The sequence below is a fragment of the Aristolochia californica genome, unplaced genomic scaffold (genome assembly GCF_029961685.1).
Source record: "Aristolochia californica isolate CCGP_79_NKW_82.1479 unplaced genomic scaffold, dmAriCali1.0.hap1 SCAF_10, whole genome shotgun sequence".
Lineage (NCBI taxonomy): Eukaryota > Viridiplantae > Streptophyta > Magnoliopsida > Piperales > Aristolochiaceae > Aristolochia > Aristolochia californica.
Window position 1 is genome coordinate 32,497,042 of NW_027181771.1, and position 7,833 is coordinate 32,504,874.

Genomic DNA, 7,833 nt, shown 5'->3' on the forward strand with positions numbered 1-7,833 from the left:
GCCTTCTCTCTCCGCATCGGGAACTGGAGATCGCAATTTCTCCGCATTTTGTTTTCTTTTCCTAAAAAAATAAAAAAGTCTATAAATACATATCATTTCCTAATTAATTAAAGTTTAAGGAAAATTTCCGAGCTTTCGGTCGAGAATTAGGAACAAGGTACACCTAGTGACGTCATCCCGCCAATGAGCAGGCCCCACGTCGGATTTTAATCCACAACGATTGTTTGCTCGTGCAATTATTGGCCCGTGATGCAATCGGCAGCCAAAGTCAAAACTCTTGATAGCGGGGCCCATGATTAGGTCATCCGTCAGCTTTCAACCGTCAGATCGTCACGTTTCACAATTAATGAAATCGATCTCGCTACGGACGGTCAGATTCACTATTTTGGTGTTGAAGTCAAAATTAATCACTGAAGAGTTTGTGTATCGTTGAAATTACACAAAATGCCAATTCTTTTTACGTGAGGCCGCCTCGGTTACTTTTTAGGGCGGGGACCACCATCTTCGGCGACTGCTCGTCACTGTCTTTACGCTCGAGTCGAGTATTCGATGGTTTTAGAGGTTTTGATTTAACAAATAATTGACGAAGTTCCTTGATGCCCTGACACCGTCACGATCCAACCAGGTCGTTCTTCTCTGTGGTTGATTTTCGGGTACTTGTGGAACCTTTTCGACTTTTTTCTAAACCAAGCCAGGACAAGCTCGGTGGCTGCCTACTGAAACTCAATAGTACGACTATGCAGAATTCAGTGGAAGATGAAGACTTTCAAAGGGGAGACTGGACTCGGAAAGTACTTTAATGGCCCCAGTTTAGATTTGCCTTTTTTGTTTGGAAACTTAACATGTGATGTTAGACAAAAGCTAAACCAGCTTAACAGTGTTTTATGCTAGCAATGAACTGAACTTTCTTCCTTGTTCCTTGATGCCCTCTCCCATGCAAACGAGTATTAGAACTTGGTTCTTTTCTTTCCTTGGTTTATAAGAAACCTTTCAAGAAGAATCTTTGACGAGAAAGTAGAAGCACCTTCGTGAAGTAAGATAGCCCCATTTGCGGAAGATCAGATGCTTTTCTGGGTATTTCAAAAAAGAATGTTTCAGAGAAGCTTCTCAATCATCCCGTGGAAGAAAGAGATCTCAATGACATTCTCTTCTTCTGCAGATGAAGACTCCAATAGTGAGGTAACTGAACGAAGTTTGGATATGGATGGATTGTAATTAATAATAGAGCAGCAGCTTGTTGTCAAATGGGGTGGAAAGCCTCCTCCGAATATAATTCTGCAAGTGACAATGAGGTTTTTGTCTTCGTGCATGGTTTTTGGTGGAAACTACTGGTTGGCTGCTGGTTTCTTTACTTGGTTGTTGGAATGTTGCATCTGATGTTTCGTTGGTTTTTAAGCTATTATGACAATTTACAAGGTATTTTAGATGCTCCCTTTCTTGTGAGAGGCACAAGAAAAGACAGCCCTAATTATATTAATCATACAATTCAAGAAATATCATAAGATCATATTTTTTATGACTAATATTTCAAAATGTAAATTAAATGTAATAACTATATAAATTATTTTTCATTGAAAATTGTATGAAGGTGATTCTTACCAGAAAAATGCAAATACTTAAGGCCCTATTAGAAAATATATTTTTAGGGATTATTAGTACCTCATGTTTCTTGAAAACACTTTTCTAGTTAGAAATTCTTACTAAAAAAATCATATAATTTTCTAGGAAAGATTTTACATCCAAGACGAATCGAAAAATTATACAAGATTTGAATAAATATTTTATATTTGATGCTATAATACTTTTAGCACCACATATTTGTTTATTTTACCGAAAATTCACCAGATAAGTATGCTAATGTATAAAATTGATTATTAATTTTTATTTATTTCCCAGTAAAGAGTCACTAACGGGTCCATTTTATTGTTTGGAGAAATTTTTAAAAATTTTCATGTAATTTTCTAGTAAGGCACTAATAGGATTTTATCTTAAGGTTTCTAGAAAATGCGTATCCTAGGAAAATTATATCTAACTTTTTTTGAGATATAAATTTTCAACCAAAAGCATTAACATCTTTTTAGGGGAAGTTGAGCGTAAAAGGGTTTCAATATGAAGAGCCAATATGCTCGATAACTAAAAAAACAAAAAAGTTTAATAAATATAAAAATAAGCTAAAAAAAGAAGTGAGTGATAAAAAAATTACTTTATTTTTAATATAAAATCTATTTTCAATTATCTTTAATATTTTTAAAAGCAAGAGCAAACAATGATTTAATTTTTATAAATGATTTAATTTTATATTTATCCTTATACCCGGTTTAAGCAAAATCATACATTATATTAAACTAATCATACCCTTATTTCTCGTTTTAGAATCGTCCTCAAAAAATGTTACTCAGAATATTTTTAAGAATATTCTCCTCAGAGTTCCAAACAAGTCAACGGATTTAGAAATGGGATCCACCTAACCCGTACGACTAGGTGAAGCCAATATTTTAAAGTAAAGTGGTAAAGGTCCGGACCCACAATATGTAATGCCCTAAACGGACAGATTCGAACCCGTTTCCGAAAGAGGGTCCTTTGAGCTAGGAAACTCTAGGCACGTGCCTTAGATCCGAGTGTCTGGCTTGTGCGAGAGGAGACAATAGTACGGCTGTCGTCGCAGCTTTTTACGCAAATTTCGGAGTAAATTAAACGGATCAACATATAATATTCGGGCGAGTCCGGAATTGCACGCGTAACACGGATGGATTCCTATTGATCTCCTGTCCCCTCCCGTCCCCTCCCCTCCCTCCACATTTTATCGTTTTATTCTGACTCTGAGCTTAGTTTATCTAGGCTGCTGTAAATTGTGGACGATTCGTTTCAGTTTTCCGACGAAGATCTCCTTCACGGCGTCCAGGAACCATCCTTTTCTATAAATTATTCACCGACGCTTGTCCTTCTCCGAGATTCGGATCGGAGCAGATCTGTTATCGGATGGATGAGAAATCGAGAATTTTCAGATCCATGCTGTTCGTTGAACATTCGAGCCTCAGCTGATACTACAGAAAGTGAGATGAATGTGAAAATGGAGAAGGATTCAACTGTACGTACGGTATTTTTTCAATCTCCTACTCTGGACATTTAATTTTTATATTGCTTGCGTTAGTCTTGCTTCGATCGAGAGAGGTAATAATGCAGTAGAGAGTTGGATTCAAAGTTTGGAAGATGCTAAGAAGCTGCCGATTAGGAGACGAACGTCATCAATAGAAAGTCTTCATCGGTGCCTTTGACGTTCCGATACTTAATTGGTTAGTTTTTTTTCCTCGGGAAGTCAAGAGGTAAGGTGGAAGAAATGCGTCAAATTCGACGACTGGCTTTTCTTTTCCTTATTGTGTGAAATCATGGTCGATAGAGCAATCTTTAACTTTTGCCTGCTTTCTTCACTGTATAATGATTCAAAGGCAAAATCGTTTCTACAGGGAGTGGTTTGCGGGCATCTTTGCACGTCACCATTATCGATGCCACTAAAAATATTTTCAGTGATTCGTCCTCGAAATACTGTTCTAAGATATTTCAGTGCTATGTGATCGATTTAATGATCGACAGAAAACAATTCTAGTACTCGAAATAACAAGGAGTGACTAGGAGGGAACGAGACTTGTAACTATTGCGTTAAAGAAAAAGTAGGGAAAGCTTGGTTTCTTCTAGAGAGTTAGGAAAAGACACCAGGTTTGGCGCACATTTTTGTGCAGTTTGTATGTGTTATGTGGGGTAAGGGTAACACTAAGCCAAACTAGCAGCAAACTGTTCGAGGTTTTGAGTTTTGCTCAGTTCAGTTTTTACTTAGCTCAGTTTGAATTCAAACTTAAAATAAGACTTGTTAGCTCATGAGCTTACTCGTTGTTCTTATCAATTCCCTGTAGTTAATTGATCATTACTCTTATTTAACTCAAACCCCAAAGTCGATAAGAATAATCCTGTAGGGAGGATTTGTTAAAGTTTTTCTTTCAATTTTTTGTAGGAAAGCTGAAACCTAAGTGCATTGTTACTTGATTGATCTCCATTACTTTTACCAGCCCATGTAGTTTCAAGTTCATCATTATATGCTGCACTTTATTTACAGGATCCTAATAATGCCGTACTTTGATGTTTCTAGTCAGAAATGATGTTATTCCCATTCCAATAGACCTTGATTGATAACAGCATTTATCGCTCATGATTTCAGTCTCTGTTGTGTAAGATGCTTTTGCATCCAAGAGGAGATCATAGCGGGGAGTAGGTTGGACACATGCTTGAATGGATGGTTAGTTCTTCTTCTTGAAACTATACGTAACTGAAGCCCAAATGACCTTTGTTTGTTGACTTGATCCACCCACCAAATTCAGGGGTTCATCATAGAAGAAACTAGGATAGCATTGTGTCAAGCCAAGCTCAAACCTGCGTATGTTTGAGTTTAGTTTGATTTAAATATTTTGAACTTGAGCTCAAGTTTAGCCAGAGCTCTAACTTACTTTTAAAACTATAAAAATAAATAAATAAAATATATTGATGAGTTTAATACCATTGGATTGCATATTATCTTACAGGAGTCATAGACTTTGCAATGGAGCATACTAATATACAATAACCAGCTTAGTGGACCTAATAGCAAGCTCAAACCCTTCCATCAACAATATTTATTCTATTGGCGAGCAATAATATTAGATGTTGAGGAACTAAAATTGGTTGAACGATCGATCATCTTTGGGGTTTGAAGTAAATAAGAGCAATCATCAACCAACTAAAGAGTAAATTGATGAGAGCAACTAGAATAAGATTTATTTCCGTAAAAAAAATTCTACTAATGAGTTGGCTCATGAACTAATAAGCCGAACTTGATTTGTTATACTTAACACGCCTTATTTCAAGTTTGGGCTCGAGTTGAACTCAAGTAAAAACTGAATTGAATTGAGTTTTTTTCAAGTCCAACTCAAACATTTTGGCTTGGTACCATCCTTAGTAGAAAACAAAGCATGCAACAAGTTCGGGGATGTTTAGAATGAAAGATATACCTTTCATAAGCTTTTATGGCATTCCAATCGATCTAATTAACTTTTGTAGCCCTTGTGAAACTCTCCAAATGATCCTATTTCAAATGATAAGTGTTGGCTAGGGAATGTGCCCTATAGTCCCACTTATAACCGTTTATAGTGCGAATATAATTAGTTTTAAAGGTGTTAAGAAATATGAAAATAGAAACATCTACTCATATGCCTCTATAATACGTTAATAAATGATTACATACTCTTTCTAATGCTTTCCACATAATCTATGTGAGCCAATTTTATTGAAAGATATAACGGCTTAAGCTCATATTGTTACTTATATGATAATACTTGTGCCTTATATATATATATGAGATCTGATCTAATACAAAAAAATTATTTGGTGTGAAACATGTGAAATATGTGAAACAATTATCTCAGTCGTTCGATCATGATCAACGGCTATCTCTACCATCCGATCATGATCAACAACGTTTCACACCAAATAACCTTTTCGTATTGGATATATATACACACACTAAGCTTCTAATGCATGACATGTAAAATTTTGTTGGTAACATAACCTAAAATGAGCTTAGGGTATTGTGTTTTTGCAATAGGAGAAAAAAGGGTTAAACGCTACATGATCCAAAGAAAAAACAAAAATGCTTGAGAGAGGAGCAACTCAATTCAGCCTTGCCGCCATTAGCAGAACTTCCATTAGTTGTTCAAGAGGAAACAAAAGCACCAGTTTCATCGTCCCTCTCCCTTTCTAACACTCCTCTGTCAACACGTAAACCGTCTCATTTAATTTGGACCAACCAGGGTCACATCAAGTTCTGCAAAATCCTCTCTCCTTCAAACAGTCATGAGTAATGATGCTGAATCATTCGTCCACACACTCCGATCACATATAGAAAGCACTAAATTCTCTTTTCTTGCGATCTAAGCTTACACCCATTTGATTGCCGAGGACCCATCTCTACAAATCCCACATACGGTACACCGGATTATCTTCGGAAATACTCTTCTCATCCTTGCGGCGAAGACCGATGAGCTCCGGCTGCATCTCCGGCTGCGTCGACGATGCTCGGGTGCCTGTCAGAGTGACCTATGTGAATCTCCACAAGTGGCCGGAATCCGACGCCGAGTTCGTGAAATCTGTGGTGTATGGGGAGAAGGGGGCGGGGCCGAGGGTGGTGGATAGCTACTCGTGCAGGCAGATGTATCTGAGGAGCTACACGTTTTCCAGGGAGGAGACCGTGCCGGAGAAGACGAGGAAGTGCTTTGGGAGAGTGAAGCAGAGGGTATCGATCAAGAAAAAGAAGAAGGTCTCCAGTGGGAATGGTAAAAAGAAGTGTTTCGTGATGAGAAAGATGAAAGAGGTTTCCTGCTCTGCGTTTTTCTCCATTTTCAGCCGCCTCTTGTCGTGCACTACTAGTATCGATGTGGTAGATCGTTAGCTAATGTTTGCTCTAATTTTCAGGTTCTTCCTTTACTTCTTCTTATATTCTGGTCTTTGATTTCTTCCCCTATTTATTTTGAAGAATACGAGCCTCTCTCATGGTTTCCCTGCTTGTAGATTGAATCAGTATGAATTCTCGGTGAGAAACTGGTTACGAGCGTTATATATTTGCAGGGGTTTGTCGGAGATCTGCTTAGTTTATTACCTGAACGATGAAGTAGTTTCTTCTGTAGGTGTTTTACTGCTAGTATTTGCTCTTTCTTATCTTGTTCCATTGCCAAAATGAAGTTGTCTGTGCGGAATCTTTGTTCTCTTTCCTCCCTGTTACTGTTCCGAACTCCATGATTAATGTACAGAAAATTCCCCACGGTTAATCTTAAAACTATTTGGTTATGTCACGTTTAGCATGTAAAACATTCATCTCTACTTCATAGTTTGCTTCGTGTTCATCGTTTTGCTTCATAGGACGATGCCTAATCGTATAAAAAGCCATTTATAAAAATTTCATGAACTCAGAAAACTTATTCCTTGGAATTGAATTTGGAACTGGAGACTCTTGGGTGCATAAATGGGTAAGCCACAAATGAGTGAAGTACCAATAGAAAACATCCATTTCCACAAATCTTTTCACTTTTCTGCTTGCCAGTTCTTCCCGGTCAATAATAATTATAATAAAAGGATGCTTATCGGTCTCGATGGAAAATGGCATCTTGACCAATCGGATCAGAAGACCCAGATAAGAAAACTCAAGAAACAGCAGCAGCTTCAGTGATTACTATTCGTCTGAAAAATAGCAGTTGAAACAAATAGTCAAATTACGTATTTTTTTCCCACGGCTTCGTGTCATGCATTTGAATCCATTCGACGAAAATCATCATCAGCTCCTTACCCTAAAGTTGAACCACTCGAAACCAATCTGGTCGACGAAGTCTCTGTGATTTCGAATGGTGACTCATCCATTTACATAAAAAAATAAAATAAAATATGAAAACAATTCCCACAGCAACCATCACTGAATACAAAGCAACTGTTAGGCATTCCCAGTAAACAATCGTGCCCGTTCATCCCCTTTAATTATACTAAAGAGGGTATTTCATTACATTCTGGTTCAGAGAAAACTTTAAAATATATCAGGGCAGAGCAATGATACTATCAGACGAAGGGAGTCGATGGGTTTCCGGTAGAGTTTGGCGGAGTTCCCAGAAGCATCCGGCCGTCATCTTCCAAGGATTTTGTTTATGATTTACTTTTAGAAGGTCGTTAAGCTAAAAAGCAGTCAATTGGAGCTGCTGTGGAACGAAGTGGGTGGGAGGGTTCACAATAAAGTACACGTAGCTTATACGATTGGTAATGGGTTCT